This window comes from Natrix helvetica (assembly GCF_964273705.1).
Source record: "Natrix helvetica genome assembly, chromosome: 1".
NCBI lineage: Eukaryota > Metazoa > Chordata > Lepidosauria > Squamata > Natricidae > Natrix > Natrix helvetica.
This window is the reverse complement of record NC_138548.1, coordinates 78,475,938-78,501,368: the sequence shown is the minus strand read 5'-3', so window position 1 is coordinate 78,501,368 and position 25,431 is coordinate 78,475,938. Positions and strand designations below refer to the sequence as shown.

The following is a 25,431-nucleotide window of genomic DNA, read 5'->3' as shown; positions in this document are numbered from 1 at the left end:
TTCCCTATATTTCTTTCTCCGACCCTTAACCATGAGGGCTCCTGCCTCTCTTGTCTGATTGTTTCCTAGGCAGCATCTTTGCTTCACTTTCCCAAAGTCATGTGTGTATTCCATTACAGAGGGAGTAGGATGGGAGAATATTTATTTGTTTTTTATACTAGCTTCCCAAATTTGCACTTCCTTAATAAATGTGAGCCATAATGCAGTTAACCTTATTGTTTATGCTTTAAAGGTTTTTAAAATGCATCTAGCATGTTCATGGAAAAAGGAAAAACAGAATTAGCACAAGTATTTCTTTATTTAATTTATTTATTTGTTAAATTTATTTGCCTCCTATCTCATTCTGGGGCTACCCTAGATGGCTTACAACAATAAAAAGGAAGAAAAGTGCACGAACAGAAGATACAGAATAATAAACAATGAAAAATAATGCAACAAGAAATACAACTATTAAGCAAACATTGATCTATAATGTGTGTTAATAGGAGAAATGTGTCCAAATTGCATAAAATTCTCAGATATGGAAATAGTGCAGATTATAGATTGGAAAAAATGAGATAAACCAACATTACATGTTTGTTTATCTTTATAACTTTGTCAACTCTGCAGACAATTGAGTAGTTGGGACCAGATGGATAGGTAAGATAAAGTGAATGACATTTATTTATATTCCACCTTATTTTTACAAATAATTCACATTGGTGAGCATATCCAGTATGCCTTTCTCTACCTATTTTCCACACAACAACAAATCAGTGGGGTGAGTTGGACTGAGACAGAGTGACTGGCCCAAAGTTACCTAGCTGGCTTTCATAGCTAAGGCAGGACTAGAACTCAAGGTCGTCGCCCCCCCCCCCCCCCCCCCGATTTCCAACTTGGTGCCTTGATGTCAACTAACATACTATTGAGAAAGAGTTGAGGATCTTTTACAGTACTAATGATGTTTATGAGGTAGTTACATTTAAGCCTTTGGGATGTTTAATTGTTGATCTTGTCACGCAGGGACATAATTATAGTGGGAACATGAAACATAAGAACAACGAACAGAGAAAAGGTCAACACAGTGACTGACATCTTGGCAATAAGCAAGCACTAACATTTTAGGAATCAAGAAATTAAGATGTGCTGGGACTGGACACTTCAGTTCAGAAGAACTGTAGTAGTCAGGGCCGCGAAAAACAGGGAAGGAAGAGCGTTGTTTTCACAGTCAGGAAGGATATAACAAATATGGTATTTTAATAATACAGAAAAAAGGTATTGCAAAAAATAAGCATGTGATTTGAATTTAATGGTTTGGCCGTTGGAGAGGAAATGACACAGTATTTACTAACAAGTTATCCGTTCTGCAATGTGGCATATAGTTAGCTACAGAAGCCCATTGCTGCAAACGGGGGAGAGTCAAGGGAGTGGCAGCGGTGAAGAAATTTAAAAATAAAGAAATATTGTTAAAAGGGTTATTTATAGAGAATATAGCACGGTTTCAGCTGAAACACCCGCAACTGACTTTCATCTACCCCCAGTACAATTCGAAGCGCTGATGTGATGGTTAACTTCCTGAACGGTTAGGACCAGATTCCGTGAAAAACTGACCTCTCCAGATTAATCTGCCACTGCATTGGGATCCACTTAGAAAACACAGCATAAGCATATATGGATCTCATTAATTCTGGGAGCTGAAGTCCACCCGTCTTAAAAGTTGCCAAAGCTGAGAAACCCTGCATTAAACTCAAGAAGTTACCACCGGCAAGATGCTGTCAACCTGGCCAATTTTAGAAGGTGGTTAGATAACTCCGTCAAAGGGTATCAGACCCAACTCACACGCCCGGCCGGAGAGCGGGGGGGGGGGAGATCGGACAACTCGCTTCCTACTAGTCCCTTGCAGTTCGGTGCGCGATCCCCGCCTTCTTTGCTCACTTGCAAGAACGCACGTGTTGCCTCCAGCTGTTGCGGGCACCCCCGGGGAAACCAGCAAAGACAACGGGGGTTATATCACGCATGCGTGCTGCCAACCCCCCCCCCTACTGCTTCCTTGGCCGCCGCGAAGCTAACGTTCCTCCCGCATAGAGATTTTAGACTACCCTTCTCTCATTGGCCGCTTCCCTCCCATCACGCGCATCTAATCCACGCCCCCCTCGGGTCTATTCTCTTTTGGAGGCAACGGGGCGCCGAGGCCTTCGCGTCCCTTCCCATCTCGCGCGCGCCCTCGTTTCTTTACAGTTCCTTAGCACGGAGTACTTCCTTCCCTATCGGCCAGGCTTTCGGGCGCGCGGGGAGAGCGTGTCTGCGCGCGCCGTTTCTCTCCCCCCCCCTCCGCCCGCGTTCTGTCAACGTCTCGCCCCGGCTCCAGTCTTCTGGCGGCTCTGCTTAAGCGGCGGTGGGGTTCCTGCTTCCGTCTTCTCCCCCCCCCCCCGTCCACCACCTCTCGCTTACTCCCTCACCCGCTTCCATCGCCTTCTCCCCTTGCGCGCCTCCCTCCCCGCTTCTCCTCCATCGGAGACCCCGGCACTGCGGGAGCTTTGGCCGGCGCGGAGATCCCCTCAAAAAAGCCAGGTTGCCGACGCGGATTTAGGTAAGGCGAGGCCGTTGTGAGGGATCCGAAAGGTGGGGGGGGGGAGATTTCGGAAACTTGAGAGGATGCTCCGCTTGGGGCTGAGGCGGCTTTCGCTCGCTTCGACCCGGTTCTTCGTGGTGGGCCTGGCGTAGAAACAGCGGTTATTCAAGGCGCCGGCGTGTGTGTGTGTGTGTATTGGGGGGGGGGGTGTTGTCTTGTCAGCGAAAGGCAGGATAGGAGAGGGGATGTGCAGGCTCCTCCAAGGCTGCCGGGCTCTCCCGGGACAGGATTCTCAGGGAGAAGGAAGGAAGGAAGGAGGGTTGTCAGCCCAGCCAGGGCCTGGACTCCCTTGAGAAGAAGGCAAGGAGGGCGCTTGAGGCCAAAGAGAGCGAGCGAGAGATAAGGTAGGTAGGTAGAAGAGATGACTCGCTGCGGTTGCTATGTGGGCGCTGAATCCCGGAAAGCGGCTGCACTGGGCGTCAGGAGGAACCCGGTGCCCTAGAGGAAAAGACCGGGCGGGAGCCGAAGTCTTCAAGCATCAATCCGTACAGGAGGCGCCCGAGAGAGTCGCGTCGAGATCCGCAAAAAAAAAAAAAAAAAAAAGAAAGAAAGAAAGAAAAGCGGAAACCATCGGCTGCCGGTGTGCCAGCTGCGGGTGCGTGTCTGGAGGGGGCAAGTGCGCGCGGCGGAGGGATGGGAAGGGAGGCCGGAGATGCCGAAAAAGTGCCTTGAAAAGAAAAGCTGCGCGACTGCTGTTCTTGCCCCTTTTTCTGATTTCTTCTCTCCCCGCGTCCCTGAAAAAAAAAAATTAGAGAGAGAAATCCTAAGTCCGGAAATGCACCGGGGGTGGGGTGGGGCTAGCGAAAGTGAAATGTGTACCGTTCAGAAGAACGGGATAAAGGGGTCTTAATAGGATGCCGGGATTTTCGTTTTTCGTGATTCCTATTAAGAAACTACATTGAGTTGGTCGATATCCAGGGAGATTAATTGTCGATGTATCTATTTTATTCAGTGTTCTGATTCTTAAGATGTTTTTGTGCTTCGTGTAATTATATCTGTTTGTCTTTGGATATCTTTTCTTGTCTACTACTTTGAGTTTAAATTGTGCTATCTGCAAAGTGAATCTAACACACTGAATTGATTTTCAGTAAAACCATCTGCTATGTATTCTTAACATAAGATTAAGGTTTTTTTGGTTGGTTTTGGTTTGTTTGTTTGTTTTTTGCAATGGCATGAAAATATCAGAAAAATAATGTATCACATTACAAGGCCAAATCTTTTTTTAGGGTCACTGACTAGAAAAGTTTTCAAAACCACTAATGTCTACTGATCTGAACATAGCACTTCAGAAGTAAATATGAAACTGTACACTTTTTGTAATTCATATTGGGCCTTAAGTCTGCAAATATTTACATACAAAATTTGCCAACTGATAGTATGGGAGTGGTTCTTTTCAGTGGGATTATCTGAAACAAACTGATAGCATATGCTTGAGGAACAGGTTGCAAATGTTTAGAATTCTGTTTATATTAATATCTGTAAGATTTGATCTGGGAATATTTTTTTATTTAAATTGTTTAATGATGGCTATTAATGTTAATAACAGTTACTGATATTTCTTTTAGAAATTAATAATTTTATGACTTATATATCCATGTTTTAAATATATATTCAGATTTCAGCAGCTTGTATGTATAAACTAAAAGGATGGCCTTTAATCTTGGAAGAATATACCTTCAAGGCTATTACCATGTCTTTCCAAAATTATATTGATTATATGATAACATGATATTTTAAATTTATTAGAAGTAGATAGAGATCATGATGATAGTTGCTGATAACAGAGGACTTCGAACTTTATAAAAAGAAACTGTTGTCCCTTAATTTAGTACATGATGTGGTTTAACTTTGAATAACAGTTTTGTTTATGCATGTTTAAATCTATTTTAACTTCATATTTGAATTCTGCAGATTATATATATATATATATATATATATATATATATATATATATATATATATATATATATATATATATATATATATATATATATATATATGTATATATATATATTTGAATACTGTAATGCCAAAGGAAAACCCCCTTTCCCTCTTTCAGACGTAATTTTCATTGATTTCTCTGGAATTTATGTCCTGGTAAGTGTGTATAGTATAGGACTGCAGATTTAATGTAGTAATTTGGAATATTTATGCCAGCCATTCCCTTGAGTCTTCTAAACTGGAGTAAGATGAAGTTTTGTTTCAAGTTCAGTGTAAAATACTGCATAATAAATTCTTACAATGTTTATTTTAGGAGACTGTTGCTTGAGCTACATAGTAAAATATATATAAAGTGATAAGTTTTTATTAACATTGGTCAATAGCCACTTAGGCTGTAAAAAAAAGTTTCATAAACTGATCAACGTACCCATTGATAGTGTAGGAATGCGTTAAGATTACAGGGCATTTTATTAATGTACATACAATTGAATGTAGCAGGTAATTCTCCAGTTTAAAAGCAAGTTGTTTGCTATTAGAACAAAAATATGACTGTCAGTACATTTCAGTGTAAGAGATAAGGATAATATAAATGATTTTCTTTTAAAATAAATATATTATTTTTTTGAGACTGAAATCATCCCAAGATTTGAAGAAAATGTGGATTTGTGGCTACTGTGGTATTTACGTATAATGAAAAAAGTAATTACAGTATTAAGTTGGTCTGGAGGGGGAGCTAGTGCCAAAGCAAAAGAAAATTCAAATTTATGCTTCTCTCTTTAAAACATAAGTTTCTTTCTAGCTTTATTGTGTTATATTGTTATAAAAATGTTTGATGGGGAAGAAACCCTATGCAACTTACAATAGTAATGTTGATATTATTGCATTTAGTGCCCATTATAATAAGTGCATTATTAAATAAAGAGTTTGCATACAGTGTATTGCACAATTCATAACAAGTTTGAGCATTCTGGATATTTCAGAACTCTATCTTTTTTATTTATTCATTTCATTGAATTTGTTATCCCATTTCATTCCAATGGGCAACAACATTAAATACTACATCATGATTATCAATTTCTTTTCAGAAGTTCTCAGTTTAAAGCTACTTTTTATTGAAAAGACTTTTATAACCTGATAACATGAACTTAGACTATATGACCAAAATCGACTCAAGTTCTTGACTACAGTGAAATTTACTTTTTATTGAACATGCAATTTAAACCACTTCCTGGTTTAATTGACTCATCTCTACATCTAAAATACATGATTTCCAAGGATACGTGATTTCCAAGAATGCAATGGGTTAGAAAGCAGCCATTTTTTTTTCCAGATGCCATAAGGAAGGTTGGCAAAATTTCACTGTCTACCCTTCTGTTAACTTTTATTTCTTTTTGTAGGAAATGTAATGATTTATGGTGGTGTGATTAGGATCAGCATCAATGTAATATAGGAGCTAGGGGCATGGGTAGTGGTGGTTATGTATTTCCATTCTTGTACGCTCCTTTTCTATTTCCCCTTGTGGCTGCAGGTTGGCGAGGGGGGTAAAAAAGTGATAGCATTCCTAACAAAAGTTCTTTTTTTGATTTTTTTTCTATGGTTTTATCTCAAATTTGGAAGGGCAGTTTCTATGACCATCTCAAATTCGGAGGGATACTCATTTGGAGAGCACACTTGACTGTGAGAATCAATTTTGTCCCAACCACCTCAACTGTTATAAATTAAAATTTCTCCGTAATGGTTAGCTACTGGAATCACTTGACAGTTTTCTGACTTCCTCACATGATTAAGATTGTTCTGTGAACAGAGTTGGCATGTTGGAAGATGAAGAAGTAGATTCTTAAAGAGAGGCCAAATTTTAGGTCTGGGCTAATATTGCTCATTACTTGTTTTATTTCAATTTTAGAGTAGAATAGAATAACAGAGTTGGAAGGGACCTTGGAGTCTTCTAGCCCAAACCCCTGACTAGGCAGGATACAGTACTCCACTCCAGACAAATGATTATCATTTACAACTTCTGGAGGCAAGTTGTTCCACTGATTAATTGTTCTAACTACCAGGAAATTTCTCCTTAGTTCTACGTTGCTTCTCTCCTTGATTAGTTTCCACCCATTGCTTCTTGTCCTTCCCTGCTTTGGAGAATAGGTTGACCCCCTTTTCTTTGTAGTGGTCCTTAGATATTGGAACACTCTTATCGTGTCCTTTTAATTAAACTAGACATACCCAGTTCTAGCAACCATTCTTTTAGCTTCCAGTCCCCTAATCATCTTTGTTGCTCTTCTCTGCACTTTTTCTAGTCTCAACATATTTTTTACATCATGGCGACCAAAACTGGATGCAGTATCCCAAGTGTGGCTTTACCAAGGCATTATAAAGTGGTATTAACATTCCACGTGTTCTTGATTCTATCCCTCTGTCTATGCAGACTAGAATTGTGTTGGATTTTTTGGCAGCTATAGCACACTACTGGCTCATATTTAAGTGATTGTCCACTAGGACTCCAAGATCTCTATCACAGTTACTACTATTGGGCAAGGTACCACATATACTGTACATTTTCATTCAGCTAACTTCTTGAATTTAGTTGGGTTTTGGTCTCTGCATTCCTTATAGTCGTTTATTAAAAGACAGGTTATTGAGTTTGCATAGTGGTATATTTACACTGTATTAATGATTTGCTTAATTTGGTTTACTGTTTTTTTAAAGAGATATAATATTTATTGTGCTGGCATCTTGGTTTTTGAAAAGTGATTATGAGGTACAGAGTAGAATTGAAAGTATTACTCACAGAAGACATTAGTGAAGAAGAATTGACATAATCAGTGACTCTGTTGCTGCCAAATCTGACTACCATGAGTGAATGCTAGGATATCCCTAACCTACTGAATTTTGAAAATGGCTTTTAAAAATCTGAACTATTTTTTTTAAAAAATAAAAGTTAAATTCTCAAAAATAACTAACTTAACCCATCCCAATAAGCCACTGGTTTGTCTTAATCATGTTTAAAAAAAAACAACAACCCAAAAACGTAGAGACCTGGTTTATATCATCTGATGTGATAAACAAGCCATAATATTTGGAATTGACTATAATTCTGAGCCAATTAAAACTTGTATCTAGTTAAGAAACTTTCAATTTGTTCTCTTTAAAGAAACGTCTGTTAATTAGTTTTTCAGTTAAGTAAACACCTTTATTTATATTTCGTTAAACAATATTTTCCTTGGATTGTATTACAGCTGTGGATCCTAGGTTTGGTTTAGTTTAGTGTAGAGGTTAAGTTCCAATAAAGGAGAATATTTGTAGCTCAGGGTTGAATTGAAGAGTTCTTTGTGCTCTTTGAGATTAAGTTGCTGTCTTAGAAACCGGGAGATTGAATTTTAATCCTTTTTTAGGCATGAAAACCAGCTTGGCCAGTCACTCTTTCTCAGCTCACCTCATCTCATAGTGTTGCAGGGAAAATAGGAGAGGAAGGAGTATTATGTATGTTCTCGGTCTTGAGTTGTTTATAAAGTAATAAAAGTGGGATAACAACTCTTTTAAAAATATGTCATTATAGGTACTACAAGGGTGTATCTACATGGCCTGTAACACTGCTTTGCCTTTAAATCCAAAGTGCTGCACAGTCCTTATATTTAAACAAACAATGTTATTTTCAGTGTGCTCCACACATGGATGTAGTCCAACCTTAATAAAATTAACAAGTTAAAATTATACAAAAACAATATCAATATACATCATGAGGCATATGCAATTACAGTAAAAATAATATACACTGTACCATACAACTGCAAAAATCTAAACTTATAAGCCTGATTTACTCTGCATCTAAATTTACTACTAACATTTACAGCAAAGTAATTTTACTATTTAACTTTACTAATTGCTATTGTCCACATATTCTTACAATCTTTTCTACTAGTCAGTTTATTAAATAAATTTTAAAATATTTCTTAATATTTGAAGTTATTTGTTTTTACACTTTCTTCAAAGCAGTTAAATCAACTCTCATACTTCTCCTAGTTTGCTTTATGCAAGGATAAGGTAAATTTCAAGATTACAGCTTTTACAGTTCGTTCCTCTTAACCATAATGATTGAAGCTGATTGGAATGTTTCTATGTAGAGGTCATCAGACGTGCATAGCGTTTTAGCTACTTACTGTGAACAAGCCAGTAAAAGAACTTAAAGATTCCAATAAAATAATTTATGGTTCCAATTTACCAGGAAAGTATCAAACCTAAACTGTTCAGGTGAATCTTAACAAAGCACAGATAGTTCCAACTGGCTTTGTTTAACTTGTGACGATAAGAGGACTTAAGCTTCTTGGTAAACCCAAATTCTTTACAATTTTGGTTTGCCATTTAATCCCCAGTTTTTCTTTATGTAACAGATGGTCTTAAATGAATGTTACTTTAGATACAGTACTTTTCTAGGCTCTCATTTTCTTTGTTATTTCTTTTATGCCAAATATAAAATTATGTGTCAAATTCAGTATTTATTACAAATAACAAAAAAGCTTAGAAAATTCAACCTTGAAAACAATGGAAAGGTTTTAGTCATTATTTACCAATAAAAAAGTAACCATGAAATTGTATAATGTATGTACTTTTCCTCACTCCACAATGCTAGCACGCATTAGTAATCCACATAACCATCTGCCACATTAAAAAGTGGGGAACTATTACCATCTGCTAAAGAACCTTGGTTGCAATGTTAAAAAAAGCCCAATATCAATATAATATAAACACTTATCACATAATTTAAATGAAATAATTAATATGCCTTTTGCAAAATGATATGTGGATATGTCAGGTACTGAGGACTTAATAGCTGCCAGCTGATGTAAGGTTGTAAACTGATGCAATGAGGATGATTCAGCAATATATGGTATCACTTCTTCAAGAATCTGGTGAGGTGTTTTTATATAGGTAGCCATTAGAGGGCATTTCTCTCTCTCATCTGTATCTCACTTCTCTTCTTGTGTCTCCTTGTGAGTGGTAAGAAATTTATCTCCACTTATATGTTCTATATATATTTGTATATAAACCACTTTTAATTGTATAAAGGCTCTGTGTGCTGTGTGTTCTGTTTTGCTCCTGGGTGTATCTCATAATAATAGTCATGCTGCCAAAACTCTGACAGGATACTAGTTTATTGTTCAACATCAATTCATTTGGAACACTTGAGCATGCCAAATATTCTGAAATCATACTTGTGAATGTTCTGAAGTTTTGTTCTAAGTTCAGGACTAAAGTAGATTCATTCCATGGTCTAAATCTTCTGATGTCTATGATTGTATCTCCCCCTCCCCAAATCTTCAGACTCATTTGGAAAGTGTATTACTCAATGAATAGGTCCATATTCCATCTGTCATCCCTGGTTTGAGGTAATTGAAGAGCAGAGATAGAATGATTAGTTAAGGCAACCATAACATCTAGCAATCCCCTGACAATAATTGAATCCAGGTGACAAACTACAATTAGTCCTCAGATTACAAGGGCAAATGGGGCTAGGATTGCCATTGCTAAATAATGTGATCAAATCTCTTTATTACAATCTTTGACCACCCTTTATAGTAAAAAATAGAAATAGTTTGGCACAATAATTTGTTATTGGGAAAACAAAAACAATTGAACAATTAAATGACATCTAATTAGGTTTTATGCAGTTATATAACTCAGTGAAGATATTTGACCATCTGATGTGTGGGGTTAGCCTCCCTTAAAAAGTAATAGACATAAAATGTATTAGTGTGGCCCTCATATTTGAAAACCATTGGGAGAACAGAGCATATCTTGGGGCATCATAAAAAGATCACCATATGAGGCCATGTACAAGAGTTTCTACCATCCTGGAATACAAGGGCAAAGTCTCTGCAAATAAGGAATCCCATGGAATCTTCCCACCAGTACAGCTGATAGGAGGAGATCAAAGCCAACTCTGGAAAAGCCCATCTATATTTGATTAGATTTACAGTGTAGATATCCCACAGTAGAGGATGTGCGGCTATCTAACATTTAGCAATAGACTTCAGTGGTACTGGGGATAACATTTCGATGATCAATGTTCCTGATTTTCTTTTTTACTACTGATTTGGCCTTCTCCGGGATTAATTGGTGTAAATATTCAGGAGAGATGCAAAGACTGCAAAGTTCTGCTACCCAGACATAGTGTCAATGAAATTGGTATCTGACAACAGCAGAGGAGTCAGGCATATGGGGTCAAACATGATTCTAAATCCTGAGATTAGAAACCTAATTCAGGTTTGAGCATTAATACCTGGCATATTAGCTTCAAATCTCAAGATTGCTTTGGGGATGCATTTTGGGATACCAAACAAAGTCTTACGTAATTTGATTGAATGATTTTAGGTTTGTATATGGGTCAAATTGTAACCCATTTATTTATTTAAAACATATAGCTTTCCTACTGAAGCATGTTCAGAACTTGTACAGAAGACCAATGTAATGTAATGTAATGTAATGTAATGTAATGTAATGTAATGTAATGTAATGTTGCCTTTTTATATTTGTGTTGTATTTGTGCTGATAAATAAAGGGAGACTAGTATGGATCCATTTCAAGCTATTTAGCTCTCCTTAGCTAGCCATACCCTTACTGGGATTCGAACCAGGGCTGTATTGCATATTAGGCCGATGCAATTGCCACTAAGCCACAGGCTCTCTTCCTTTATCAGCTAAGCCAGGGAAATAGGTATGTATTTGTGTTACAACCCCTGGTATGGCCAAATATGGGAGGGAGCTCACTACTCCCCCTTTCTGTTCTTCGGCTCATTACAGAAGACCATGCAGGCAGAAAACCATATTTTTATTTTTAATGTTGCCTTTTTATATTTGTGTTGTATTTGTGCTGATAAATAAATAAAGGGAGATTAGTATGGATCCATTTCAAGCTATTTAGCTCTCATCAGCTAGCCATACCCTTACTGGGATTCGAACTAGGGCTGTATTGCATATTAGACCGATGTAATTGCCACTAAGCCACAGGCTCTCTTCCTTTATCAGCTAACCCAGGGAAATAGGTATGTATTTGTGTTACAACCCCTGGTATGTCCAAATATGGGAGGGAGCTCACTACTCCCCCTTTCTGTCCTTCGGCTCATTATCATCATATATATACTGTATACATACACACAAACACATATTTTTTCACGGATGTAGGTATGCTGGTCTTGTTGTATTCGGGTCTTTTCCCATGTAAGATTGGTATTGCCCATTAAATTTAATTATTGCTTGTGTGCTCTTTTGGCAGGAGAAGTGGCATAATTTACCTGCGTTAAATTAAAAAGTATGATGTCAACTGACTCTATTACATAGTGATAGCAATCCTGGCAGTCCAATTGCCATTATATTCCCAAAATATACAAGATGTTAAGGAGGAAAAGGCAGAAATTCCAGATAAAGAGAGTAGGTGGATGCACAGATGTTGTGACAGGTGCTAGGGAACATGGGGTGTGCGTGCATGTGTTGCAGAGCATCCATAGGAGGGCCAAGAGTACCAATCACAACATTAAGATGTATAACCTAACTGTAGTGCAAAATGCACTATTTCTAAACATTGCCTCCTGAGTGTCTCCACACCTTGCTAAGAGGAAAACGGGGATTTGTTGTCTAAGATTTTATTTTAATAATCCTCATATGCCAGATCTATCTTATCCCAGCTAATGGAAATAAGATGAGATACTAATTTTGACATTTGCAGGTAGAAATCTCTTTGAGTTTTATGCCTCTTCAGGCCACAGATTTAGCAGCAATCCTATATCCAATGATTCAGTTTAAAAGACAATTAATCACAGAACTACAATCAATAATAGGTAAATCCCAAATATTACAAATACATCATTATTTTAATCACTTTTTCTCCCCAACTAGATCCTAGAAACCTGTTAGCACCAGGCCAAAACTTTGACCACATTTTCAGCTTGGGGTAGACGTTTTCCTCCCAAATAACCAATGTAATCTCAGTCCTGTACAGAAGTCTAAACTGCAGTGGGAAAGAGGCTAGAAAATCTGTTTTAAAGCTTTCTATAATTGCTGGTTTGCCATCTTCTCAACAACCTCTAAAAATGAAAGGGAGTTCTTGAGTATATGGATCATTGCCTCCTTTCAGACAAACAATATAACGTTCTCTCTCAAATAAGTTACCATTTTAGCTTAGATCCAGCTAAACTATCAAATTCACAGATTGTGGAATTATAAAACTAATTTGGGAATTCAGAACCATTTTAGTTCTAATCTCTGCTTGATTGCTCAGTAACATTTTTAAAAAACGTATTAAAATTTTTAATTATGGATAAGTGAGAATTCATGAATTGTAATGTTGTTCCTATGCATATTGTGCAAAATTCAAATGTGTGCACCATGCATGTGCATTATAATGTTATATTGCTGATTTTTTAGGTTGTTACATATAAACTTGTAGATATTTTGAGCTTTTACAGCAAGACTACTAAATGGAAAAATGGTATACTGTACATATGGATTAGAAAGAAACTTGAGCCAAGAGCCAGACAAGTATAATTTTATCATTATTTCATTGTGTGTGTGCTATGATAATTAGTTAAATGGTATCTGTGTTGATGCAATTTTGCTGGGCTTAGATCTACAAGAAATGCAGATTGCAAAAAACATGCTAACTATTGTTCTCATTGTAGTTATGGAGATTTTAAAAACATTTAAACATTATAAAAAATCCCTTTGAGTAGTTTAGGATAGAGCTTTACCCGACTATCTTCTGAATACTTGCACATATTGTATGCTTGCAGATAGCTGTAGAATTAAAAATAAGAGATCAAAAAGAGTTGTTTCAAACTTGTTCATTATAACAGAATATGAAAAATGTTTCAAATCTTGTTCTGTCAGAACATAGAGCACAGAAAATATTTGGTATGAGTTATTAAAGAATAACTTTAAAGAATAAAACCTTTTTTCATCTTGTGCAGATCCTTAGGAGACATAAAGTAAGCCCATCTGGCAGGAATTATTGCAACATGGATTAACCAGTATGTAACCTACGATATAGTATTAATCTGAAAATAGGATTTCTTTTTCAGAAGTTTGTGTTGATCTTATCAATAATAAAACAAGGCACAGTAACCATAATAATCTTTAAAAGGAAAGGTATTATACTTAGTATGACTGACTGATAGTATTAGAGGGAAATAACAGAAAAAAGAATGAATAGTATTAAGTATTAGAAGGAAATAACAATGAGAGGTACATATTTTTCCTGGTACGTTGGTTTTACTTTTTATGTATTCAGAACAAGCTTTCTGAAGAGGTGCTTTACAGTGTGTGGGAGTATGAACCAAACTTTCTCTTCAGTTAACTAAATCATATTTGTAATCAGATTATTAAAGTATCTATGTCTTTTGTAAGGATCATGAGGCTGTTTTGGAAATTACCATGTCTTCGTGTTTGTGCATGTATGGATGAACAGGTATTTTACTTCCCAGGATGATATGACACATTCAGGATAGCTGGAAGCAGCATTTGAAACAATTGTGTGAGACTTGGAAAAGATATGGATGCTTTAATGATTGAAGAGAAGAGTGAGGCTTACATTCTCACGTAACGTACAGTAAAGCATGTATTTCAAATTATTTGCCCAGCTCTTATATATTAGTATCGTTCACCTTAAGCCCTTGGAATGTACTCAGTTGAAAAGTAAATAATAAAATACAATATGCTGTTACTTATCACTGGTATGCTTTGTTCTGAACACCATTTAATAACAGTTGCTCTGTAGATGCTATGAACCTTCTTGTCTCCCATAATTCTTACCATCTAAGAAATAGTTTTGAGGGGAAGAAAAGCAGATATTTCAACTTAGTTGCTTATTTTTAGGGAGAACAGAATCATTTTCTATTCTATTCTAAAATCTTAATCTGTAGTTTTAATGTTTTAATACTTTAATTATTTTTCTACTTGTTTTATAACCTGTAAGCTGCTCAGAGTTACCTTACAATAAATTTAATAAATCAATAAAATTTGCACTAAGGCTATGCAGTGCTTTGAATTCAAAAGAAGAAATGTGGTTATAGCCATAGATAACATACCTGTCAAAAACATCTTATTCAAACATACCTGTTCCCAGGATCATGTGTGTAGCTGTGTGTGGCCTGGAAAACATGCATCTGCGTTAAGATGCTGCTACACATATAAAATAGTGCACTTTTCAAGACACAAATTTTCTCTTGATTCAGATGCTGCCCTGCCCCATTTTGAGTTACTGTATTACTGTAATTTTAAGTTTTATTTTCTTTTATGGGGAATCAGTTACTCACTCTCTCGTAGATTGGTTTACAAACAATTAATGTTCTATGAACAGCTTTGCTTTTTTCTTACTATTTACAGCTCCAGGTTATGACAGTGCTGGACAAAAGGTGGTCCTTGGAGTTCCAGCCATACCACACTCCATGGTCATGTGATCATGATTTTGATTTGCACTTACAACTGCTTGTCAAGCACCCCAGAAAATCAGTGGAAAGATCAGCAGGCAAGATTGCAAATCTCCCCCACATACGCATCCATCATCATCTCCTCTGCATTCACATTGCATTGACCACTCACACTGCTCTGTACACCCTCCCTGTGCCATGACTCTTGTGCACCCTCACACAACCTCCTTGCTCTCTGATGTGTCAGTTGTGCATGCCCATGCACCTTTCCTGAGCCAATTGGTATCTCTCACCCCACTCGCTCCTTGCCTGACTCACATGGTACACCTCTCGCACATGCCCTCACACCCTGTGCACCCTCCACCTTACTTGTGCCTCTTATACTTTCCCAACCCATGCTGAGCTTCTCACAAACCTCTGTGTTATCTTTGCACGCCACCTCACATCTTCCCTGCCTTCATGGTGCCTCTCCTGCTTTCTTACCCCCTTGTAATATTGCACCCCTCCCCTGGTCCTCATGCACGCAAGAATGCAAAGAATAGATAAACTTAAAAGAGGCAGAGAAAATATAGAGTGAATTTGATAGAAATATTGTTTTGATGAAGAATGGATGAAGAGGGTTAAAGAAGGAGTCTCGAGAAATCTGAGTAGAATTAAAAAGTTAAAATTATGATATAAGGTGGGATGAAATTGAATTGAGGACTTATTGGAAGGGGCATTTGATAATTTATTAAAGTGATATTTGGAAGAGTGGAATGGAAATATGTGCTATAAACATTAGTGCCCAAGAAAAAACATTAATGACAAAGAAGTTATAAATGGAAAAATGGTAGATATAGATTGTGCAACTAGAGAAATGTTAATACAATTCTGCTTTGTTTATGGAATGGCACTGTGCCCAGGTTAATATGTGTGTGAAGACTGCATCTGTGCCTGATAATTGGAAGAATGTTATTTTTTACTTACAGGAAAGAGTAGCAAAACAGTTGAAAGGAGGTAGTACTTTGTTAAATGCGCCAGGGAGGTATTTGGTAAATTTCTGATTTAAAGGTATCACAGGATGTAGCAATGAGCAAAATTTGGGAAATGCAGTTCTGCTTTTTACTATGAAGGGAGAGTTTTATCTTTTGGTAAGCTATTGAAAAATATTGTGAATCTGAGAAAATTAGTTCATTGTATATTTGTTGATTTAAACAAAGTGTCTGATAAAATTAATAGACTTGAATTAAGAAACCTTTGCATAATGCTGAAGGTCAGTTCCAGAATGCAATAAGAGTAATACATAAGGGAAGTAAAGCACATGTGAGAACAAATGGAATGCTTAGTGAATGGTTCAACATGTAGCAGGTAATAAGACAAGGATGCATGTCCTTATGATTATTTAATGTATTTATGGATATAAGGAATGCTTGTGGTAATGTTAATGACATTAGTGTTTGGAGTGTGAATGAACAAGTATTTTTAAATATAGATGATAACAAGTGGCTTTTTGATTTGAAGTGAATGTTAGACATTCAGTGATACAGTGAGGAATATGAAACTGAAAATATATTAAAAACCAAGATCGTTGCAGTTGAAAATGGACTGGACAATTACATGTTCTATAGACTAATGGATTGGTGGAAAATGTGTCAATGGATGAATAGATTTAAAATATGCAAATATTTATGATGAAAAATGAATATTGCTGTAAAATAGATATGTATGAAAATGTGCTTCTACAGTACCCATTTTGTTATGTGGAAATAGGAGTTAGAGAAGTGATAAAAGAATATTTTAGTTAAGTTTCATTCCAGCAGGTTTATAGTACTTAAAAACTATGTTATAAAAGGTCAAGAAACTTGGATGCTGAATGAAGATGGGTTGAATTCAAAAGTCAGTGAACAGAAAGAAATATAACAATGTAGTTTGGTCATATGGAAAGAATGAAGATCAAATTGGAAAAGGATTATATGAAGGAGGATGAATGAGTTTAAAGGAAGGGGAAGACTGAAAACCATGGTTGGATAGAGTTGATGAAATTCTGAAAAGAGGGAGTTAAAAAGTTCAAAGAACAAAGTGAAGTGGTATATGGAAAAGGCAAAAGCAAGGATGATTTTTAATGTCAGGAAAGTATAGAGAGGTGTAGTGAATGGTCTTGGTGTAAAGTAATTTTAAGTAAATTTCTTATGCTTTATTATCACATGTATTTTAATTATTTGCTTTAAAATCTCTTTTCCATATTTACATTTCACATATTCCTTTCTATGAAAGTGAATACACTGATGATATGTATGTATTTGATACATTAATCTGTTATTAGAAACCATGTTTTTATCCTTGCACTTGCTTTATTTAGTCTTTAAAATGTGTCATTAATTTAGAATACCTCAAGTATACTCTAAATGAAATCTTTTGAGACATAATGCATTAATTAGTAATTTAGGACAGATTATCAAAAATACATTACAGAAGAAACATTTGACTATGTCCAAATTATTTGGGTTTTCATTGGCTGCATTAACAAACTTTCTTTGATACATTTGTGACCTGAATTTTTAATTTGTAGTATCCAAATTTAATTCAGACTTTTTTTGAGTTCTTTAGGTGCATCAGTGGGAATTATGCTATATTTGGCTTTTTAAAACATTTTTAAAATTCTCTCCACTTGTCCTGCTTAGTAATTAATGATTCAGAAATGTAAGGCTATGATAACTAAGTTAAATGCAAGAAGAGGGAAGCCATTATTAAAGAATTATTAGATACTGCCAAATATAACATGCATGTCATGAATACTGAATTTAAAGTATATTTTTTAAACTTAAAAGTTCATTTTCTAAATTCAAGATTTCTCTTAAACTTTTGGTCCTGTCATGTGGCATGACTCAACAGCATCTTGCGTATGGAAATGAAGAAGAACTTTTCAGTTCCTTCTTATGGTAATAGCCTAGTTTTGGTTTCAGGCTGCTTACTTGTGAGGTTGCTAGAAAAGACTATCATGCCACACATGGACTCTAAATAAAATTTGAAACTCAAGGCAAAAAAAGCCGAAAGGTGAGCAAATATGGATTAATAATAAAGAATAACATCAAAGGGTTTACTGGAGAGATTCCATTAAATAGTAAAATAAAACATAGGAAACTTAAATCATTGATCATTTTTGGTTAGCCCGATTACTGAAATAGTCACATAAACAGATGTCAATAAATTATTGAAGTGAAAGCAGATTGTAAAATGTCCAAAACTAAGTAAATTAGCAACATGTGGCAAATATAGCTCTATCCAAGTAAATTTAAAGTGATATACTTTGGGATAAAAAATCAGTGTATTCTAATTTCACAGTCACTGATGGGGTTTGAGATGTTAATCAGTAATTGGGAAAATCTTGAAAATATAGTGACTCAATTTAATAATTTGCTTTTTTCAGATTGGGTTGAACCAGAAGTGCTGATGAAAAACCACCTGTTAAGATTTGGCTCTTGAGTTAGTATTGAAGATAGTCTATTTTTATCACAGACTGTTAACAGTATTTGCCTAGATCGCAGGTGTCAAACATGCGGCATCATGTTGCCGTCAAGTGACATTCCACGACGTTTTTCCCATTCAAGGAACTGGAGTGGGCAAGGCCTGTGCGTAACTCATCCATCCCATGGGCCGCCAGTTTGACACCCCTGGCTTAGATGAAAAGGCAGGTATATAGTCCCCAAATGTCCCTTTTTCAAACTGGATTAGCTTGGCCTTCTTTTAATTTATCAGTTTGCAGCACCAGACTGCCTGTATTTGAATATTGCAAATTATGTTCAGAGGAGTCCCTCACAACACAAAAGTTATCACTGTTGTATATAACAAATAAGCAATAACACAGACAAAAATATGTGATTTTAAAACATCTTATTTATAATGATGCATTCTCTTTTCCAAATGCTTGGAGAGTGAAAACTAATCTTAACTCTGAATTAAGAGCTTTCCAACATTTGGGACTAACTCAAGAGAAAATCTATTCCTACAGTATTAACAGGTGACATCTTTGCTGCAGTTCCTCATCATAAGGCAGTTTTATAATCATGCAGGTAGACCTTCACTTGCCATTGTGAAGATGAATTGATTTTTACGCATCATTGCTTCCACCAAACAATTTTGAGCTACATTTTAAGTTAAGTACTCTTTACATGGAGGTGGTAAGAACTACAGAAGTTCCAAGCAAAAAACAAAACAGCTATTGTATGTCTTAGAGTCTGTGTTTATTTTTTCTTTCCTTCCTTCTTCAAGGAAATTGTTGAAATGTAATAAACTAAATAATTTTATCCAATTGACTGAATGGTATAAAAAGAAACTCTGATAAGAACACAGAAGCCATTTTGTTTTCTTTCAGTGATTTTTATTGCTTCTTTAATTCCTTTATCCTTAGAATTTTATAGACTGCCTTTTGCTCTTAGAGAATTGGCAGGCTACAAATATAAGTAAAATGGAAATATAGGTTCTAGTCACAATTTGTTAATCTTGACAGTTTTTCAAAATCTGTTTTTCTGGATTAATTTTTACTGCTTTCTCTGGGACATCTTTAATTTTACTTTACTGTATTAAATTATTTAAAACTTCATACTATATTATAAACTATAACCATTGTAACTCTAACATACATTATTATAAAACATCTCAGACAGTGTGATTGCTGATTGCTGACATATTGAAATATATGGCTTGGTTTCAACCAGTAAACTTTTTTTTTTAAATTGTCAAATTTTTGAGCTGCAGTGGTGCAGTTCATCTGCAGGTAGCAATCTGGGGGAAAAAAATCTGAGCTATATCATTTTTGCATTTGATGGTTTCAATGCTATTTCAGATTTTAAAAATATATTTAAAATATATATTTAGATGTACCCTCAAAGCATTGTATGTGCCCCATCCAATATCATCACAGTCTCACTTGATTACATATCAATCAAACCTGGGCAGTTATTTCTGTTTATTAGCCCATGAAAATAGTGCAATATAAAACTCTTAAAAAAATTAAATTTGTAGAATCTACACTTTCTTAAAGTCACAGATCTGAGTAGATTGTTATTCTATACTTATATAGCAAGTTAAGCCAAATAAAGTTTAGGAATTAGGAGAAACAAACTAGGAAACCAAAGATTGGAGGAGGATTTAGAAGAAACAATAGAGTGAAGATTTCTAATGAACTGCAGTTACAGTCTGACGAATGAATGAATACTAATTAATGCTATTTAAATTAGAAGGATTATATTCAACATTACTACAAAGCATTCACTGTTTGATATAGATTTATACCTTTTTACATTTTAATGATCAGATTTGTTTAAGAAAAATGCAAGATCTACAAATGATAAGTTTGGTTAGAAATTAAAAAACCCAAAACAGTGCTTTCTTTCTGATTTAGGCAGTGATGGTTCCCTTGTATTAAATCAGTCCATCCTGATAGTAACTGTTGAACACAATTACATGTGATAATTCAAGTGTAGATGATACTAGTCAGTGTGGGAGCTGGTATTTGATTTGTGCAGCATTTTTATGACTTAACTTTGCAAAATACATTGCTGCATTATGGAAAAATACTTGAAGAACTATGACAAACAATTTGTTTTTTCTTTCCCCATCTCTATAGGGGATTGTGAATACATGTGTATTTGGGGCAAACTTTAACTTAATAAGTAGTTACAGCCATCTGCAGTTACTTCCCCAGGGAGAAAACATCGAAACTAGCCCAAAGTTACATTGGACAGCTATGTCATCCCCCATTCCTTCCATTTCCTAATTACTTTCCAATTGGCTAGTGCTATCTATTCTTACAGAGATTTTTTTCTATCATACTTTAATTCTTTTTGTGTCTTTTTTACTTCATAAACAAAATATGAAGTAATATAGAATGAAGTCATTATTGAAATACTTATCATGAATACATGTAGGACAAACTCTTGATTTATTCTTTTATCTTTTTTTAATTAAATTTTTTAATAAATTTTACAATTATCACCCCCCTTACCCTTCCCTCTTCCCACCCTCCCTCCCCCCGACTTCCCAGAGCAAAATACAGGGTATAAACATTTAACAACCATACGCTAACATAAGCTAATTTGGTTAACATGCTAATTTTAACAAGTTACTATTCTTGTGCTTTAACTCCCCCTTTATTAAACTAACTTTGAATAAATTGTAACATTCTTTATGCCTTCATTCATAAACTAACTGAAATTTTTTAGTCTGGTATTTGTTTTGAATATAGTCAATCCATCTTCTCTAGTCCAGCTTGTACTTCTCATCTGAGTGATCCTTCAGATACTCTGAAATTTTGGCCATCTCTGCTAAGTTTACTATTTTTAACGTCCATTCTTGGATAGTGGGCAACTCTTCCTTCTCCCAGTATTGCGCCACCAACAATCTTGCTGCCGTCGTTAGGTTCAAGATCGACAAACTCTTGATTTAGTTCATAAGTTTTGAGAGTTCATGGTAACAGATTTAGTTAGTTTGGGGACACTGATTAAAAATGCTTCATCTTAAAACATAAACTAAATTAAAAAGAATAAAATAGTGCAAAATCTATATGGTAGAATTATTGCCATGGATGTTAAGAAAAGGACCCTTAGCGCATACATGTTTAGGCATAATAGTGGAATTGTTTGATTTGTTTCAATCTGTCTAGTATTGACAGTGTCTAGACTCTAGAGCCATGATGGCGAACCTATGGCACACGTGCTATAGGTAGCACGCGGACCCTCTCTGCGGGCACGTGAGCCATCGCCCAGCTCAACTCCACCGTGCATGCCTGCCCGCGCCTGTCGCCAGCCAGCTGATTTTCAGGTTTCTTCTGTGTATGCGGGAGACACGTGCAGGGGTGGAGGGGTTGCACACACATGTGTGGGGCAGGGGGGAGTTTTTTGGTTTCAGGGGGCTTCAGGGAGACCTGCCAGGCCCAAAATGGGCTGCAGGGAGGCTTCAGGGAGGCTTGCTAGGCCCAAACCTGAGTGGGGGATTGCACCTATGCACGGAGGGGTCGGCGTGCATGCACGGGGGTGTAGGGTGCACTGCATTATGGTTGGTGCGCACGCGCTGCCGCACGCACAATTTCGGCATATAAGGACAAAATAATTAGCCATCGCTATTCTAGAGGGATGTAAAAGAGATGTTGAGTTTATGGGGCAAGCCACTTTTGTCAATCTGATTGCTCTTGCCCTTCCAATGGATTCAGCTGTCAAGTACTGTTCACTAAAACACTGATAGACGTATGCTTTGAGACTGAGGATTGCAACTTATATAATGACATGTGCAAACACTATAGATTAAAATATCAATAACATATGACACATATCCACACATATCCACTCAGTGGATATTCATATATGAGGTGTATGTGTGCCTATACATGCAGAAATCACACACACACACACAAAAATATCCAATGAGAGTATGTATATACTGATGATGAATACATTTCTTTCTCCTAGGCGCTGCTTGGAGTGTCCAAGCACGGGTTAACTTCAGCTTGCTGCCCAAGGACTGAGTTCGAATTTCTTGTAGCTCCGCCCCTTGCTCTCCTCAGAGGCTCAGTTTTAAAAAACGAAGGAATAGTCCAAAGGACCTGTCAATGGCGATAGTCCGGATGTCCAATGGAAAGTACCCCGCGGCCCTGTATGGAGGAAATTGGGGAAGGGCGGAGCCAGTCCAGGCAGGGCTTCTCAGGATTAGAAAGGCTTGTAGACAGGGAGGAGCAGGAGAGAGCGGGAAGGACTACTCCCTCATGATTCTAGAGCACGAAGAGAAGAGAGAAGGCAAGAACAACACAGCTACGAGGGAGGAGAGTGCCCCATCCCACTTCACAAGGCACACCTGGGGACTAGGAGATGCCGGTGGGAGGGAGAATTGTTGGGAACAAGCATTGAATCTGTGGAGCCTCATGTGCACTTGCTGACGCCTGGAGATTATTGTCTTGTGGGGCTTGCCCGGTTTGCCTGCTTCGCTGAACTTCTTGCTCTGATTACTGTTTTGCTAACCTTACTTACTGAACTACTTGCAGCCAGAGGCTGTTAAAGATGCATGTGAGAGCTTTGCTCCAGGACTTGTAGTAAACATGGGGACGTTTAGGGGCAAAGTTGGAGCAGTAAAGGGGAATTAGAACTGTCCTCTGGCTGTGTTCCTTTTGTACCATGCCCCGGGTCATAACATAGTTCTTGATTCATAACAGTTCATTTAATGATGGATCGAAGTTAGAGTGACACAGAAATACATTACTTATGACTGTTTTCACATTTATGACCATTTTAGTATCCCAAATGGTCACATGATCAAAATTAAGATGATTGGCTACTAGTTCATATTTATGATGGTTGCAGTGTCCTGGGATCATGTGATCACCTTTCGTACCTTCTGACATTCAAAGTCAATGGAGAAGCCAGATTCACTTAACAACTGCAGTGGTTCATTTAACTTTGACAAGAAAGGTGGTGAAATGGAGCAAAACTCACTTAACAAATGTCTCAGTGACATAAATTTTGGACTCATTTGTGATTAGCTTACAAACATTAAAACTGATCAACATTAAAATGCTAAATAATAATAATAATAATAATAATAATAATAATAATAATAATAATAATAATAATAATAATAATAATAATAATAATAAGGAGGAATGGAGCACGAAGTATATAGGTGGAGCCTTCTCTGATCAGCAGATTTGGACTGTGAGGAGGTTGGGGAGAAACATGGGCGAGTCCTGGAGTCTGGGGAAGGCTCTGAAAAGTACTCTGCATTGGAGGCAGAGATGGGGCCAGGGCCGTCTGACAGTTATCAGCTGCCTTTGGAGTCAGAGATCAGTGAGGCAGACGAACAGCTGGAGCCTGTTCCCAGTGTACGCATGTTGCAGAGTTGCCAGATGAAGAGAACATCTAAGGAACAAGGGTAGACTTGGGAGTAAAGCCACAGGTAGACAGTGAGTGGCCCCTCCCATAGGGAATAAAAGAGGAGCGAAAATGGAGTGGTGTTTACAGGAGACAATTAGTTCATTCCTCATTCTTGCCAAGTATTGCGGCGTCTGAAAGATATCGGCAACATGGCAGAAAAGGCTCTTCTCCTGGATCTTTTGACCAAGAAGATCTGCAGCATGCTCTTTTTATTGCCATGGTTGTGGTGGGGCAATCCCATTAGGATGAGATGGTTCCTCAGATATCCTGGACCAATAGCCTGAAGGGCTTTAAAGCTGATAACCCACACCTTAAAGTGTACTTGGAAATAAAGCCGGCAGCCAGTGTAGCTCTCACAAGAGTGATGTAACACGGGTCACCCTAGGGATCACAAGAACTGCCCATGCCACCACATTCTGAACCAGTTGTAGCTTCCACGTAATCTTCAAGGGTAGCCCCATGTAGAGCGCATTGCAGTAGCTCAGGTTTGAGATGACCAGGACTTGAGTGACCAAGCACCGGGACTCCAAATACAGGAAAGATCACAACTGGTGCACAACATGGAGTTGTGCAAAGGGTCTCCTAGCCACAACTACCATTTGCTTTTTAAGCAGGAATCATGAGTCCAAGAGAATCCTCAAGTTGCACAACAGTTCTTTCTGGGCTGGTGGAACATTATCCAGAATTAAAGATACTTAAGTCCTGAATCTCAAAGCTCCATTCATTCAAAGCTATTTGGTCTTTCCAGGGTTCAGTTGAAGCCTGTTGTCCTCCATCCAGATTCCCATAATCTTTAGGTACTGCAAGAGGGAAGCCATGTCTATTTGCCTCTTTTATCATACCAACACAAGGTTGAAAGGCATTCCATGTTTGGCCTCATTTGTTTCCTTCTTCGGAGTCTTTACATATTGCTTCCTGTCTCTTCTAACAGTTTTCTGAAACACTTTTAAGTGCCTTTTGTGAGAATTGGCTTTGGCTTCTGCTTTCTTCTTGGCAATTTCTACAATTCTTTTTTTGACATCCAGTTTCCTTTCATCTGTTTCTTCATCTTTTATTATATCTTTTCACATTTATCCTTAAAATGTCTTTGTTCATTCCATAATCCCTCTGGTTCTCTGTTAATAAAATTCAGAATGTTAAAATGATGCATAATCATCTCTTTTAAAAGGATAGATATATGTCTAAGGTTATTTTATGGAAACTGGCTTTCTCCTTTTTTTAGCTTAACTTGGATTGCACACAAGCAGTTTGTAATCTGTTCCAGGTCAGCGTTTGGTCATGTCTTTGATGCTTTAATTGAGTTCCTCCTTACCTTTCAGCAATAATATAGTTAATTTGATTGCTATATACTCCATCTGGTGATGTCTATGTATAGTATCATTTTGTTGTTTGAAGACAGTATTAGCTATGAAGAAATCATTGGAGTGGCAGAAATTGAGTATTCATTCTCCTGCTTCATTTCAGTTTCCTAAGCCATATAATTCAACTACCGTATTTTTCGGAGTTATAAGATCTACCTTTTTCTCTCAAAAAAGAGGCTGAAAATCTGGGTGCATCTTATACACTGA

General features: G+C 37.0%; 1 protein-coding gene across 5 annotated transcripts in view; it reads left to right on the top strand.

Annotated features, from left to right (window-relative positions):
* The first annotated feature begins 2,139 nt into the window (after positions 1 to 2,139).
* FUT8 (fucosyltransferase 8) overlaps positions 2,140 to 25,431 on the top strand; it is an 80,535-nt gene continuing 57,243 nt past the window's right edge. Inside the window, exons 1-2 of one of the 5 annotated variants that reach the window (XM_081937725.1) lie at positions 15,935 to 16,096; positions 18,373 to 18,633. The gene's annotated coding sequence lies outside the window, so the exon portion shown is untranslated. Of the gene's footprint in view, positions 2,570 to 2,598; positions 3,207 to 15,934; positions 16,097 to 18,372; positions 18,638 to 25,431 lie in introns of those variants that run through there. The other 4 variants (XM_081937726.1, XM_081937727.1, XM_081937729.1 and 1 more) reach the window with 4 other exon arrangements.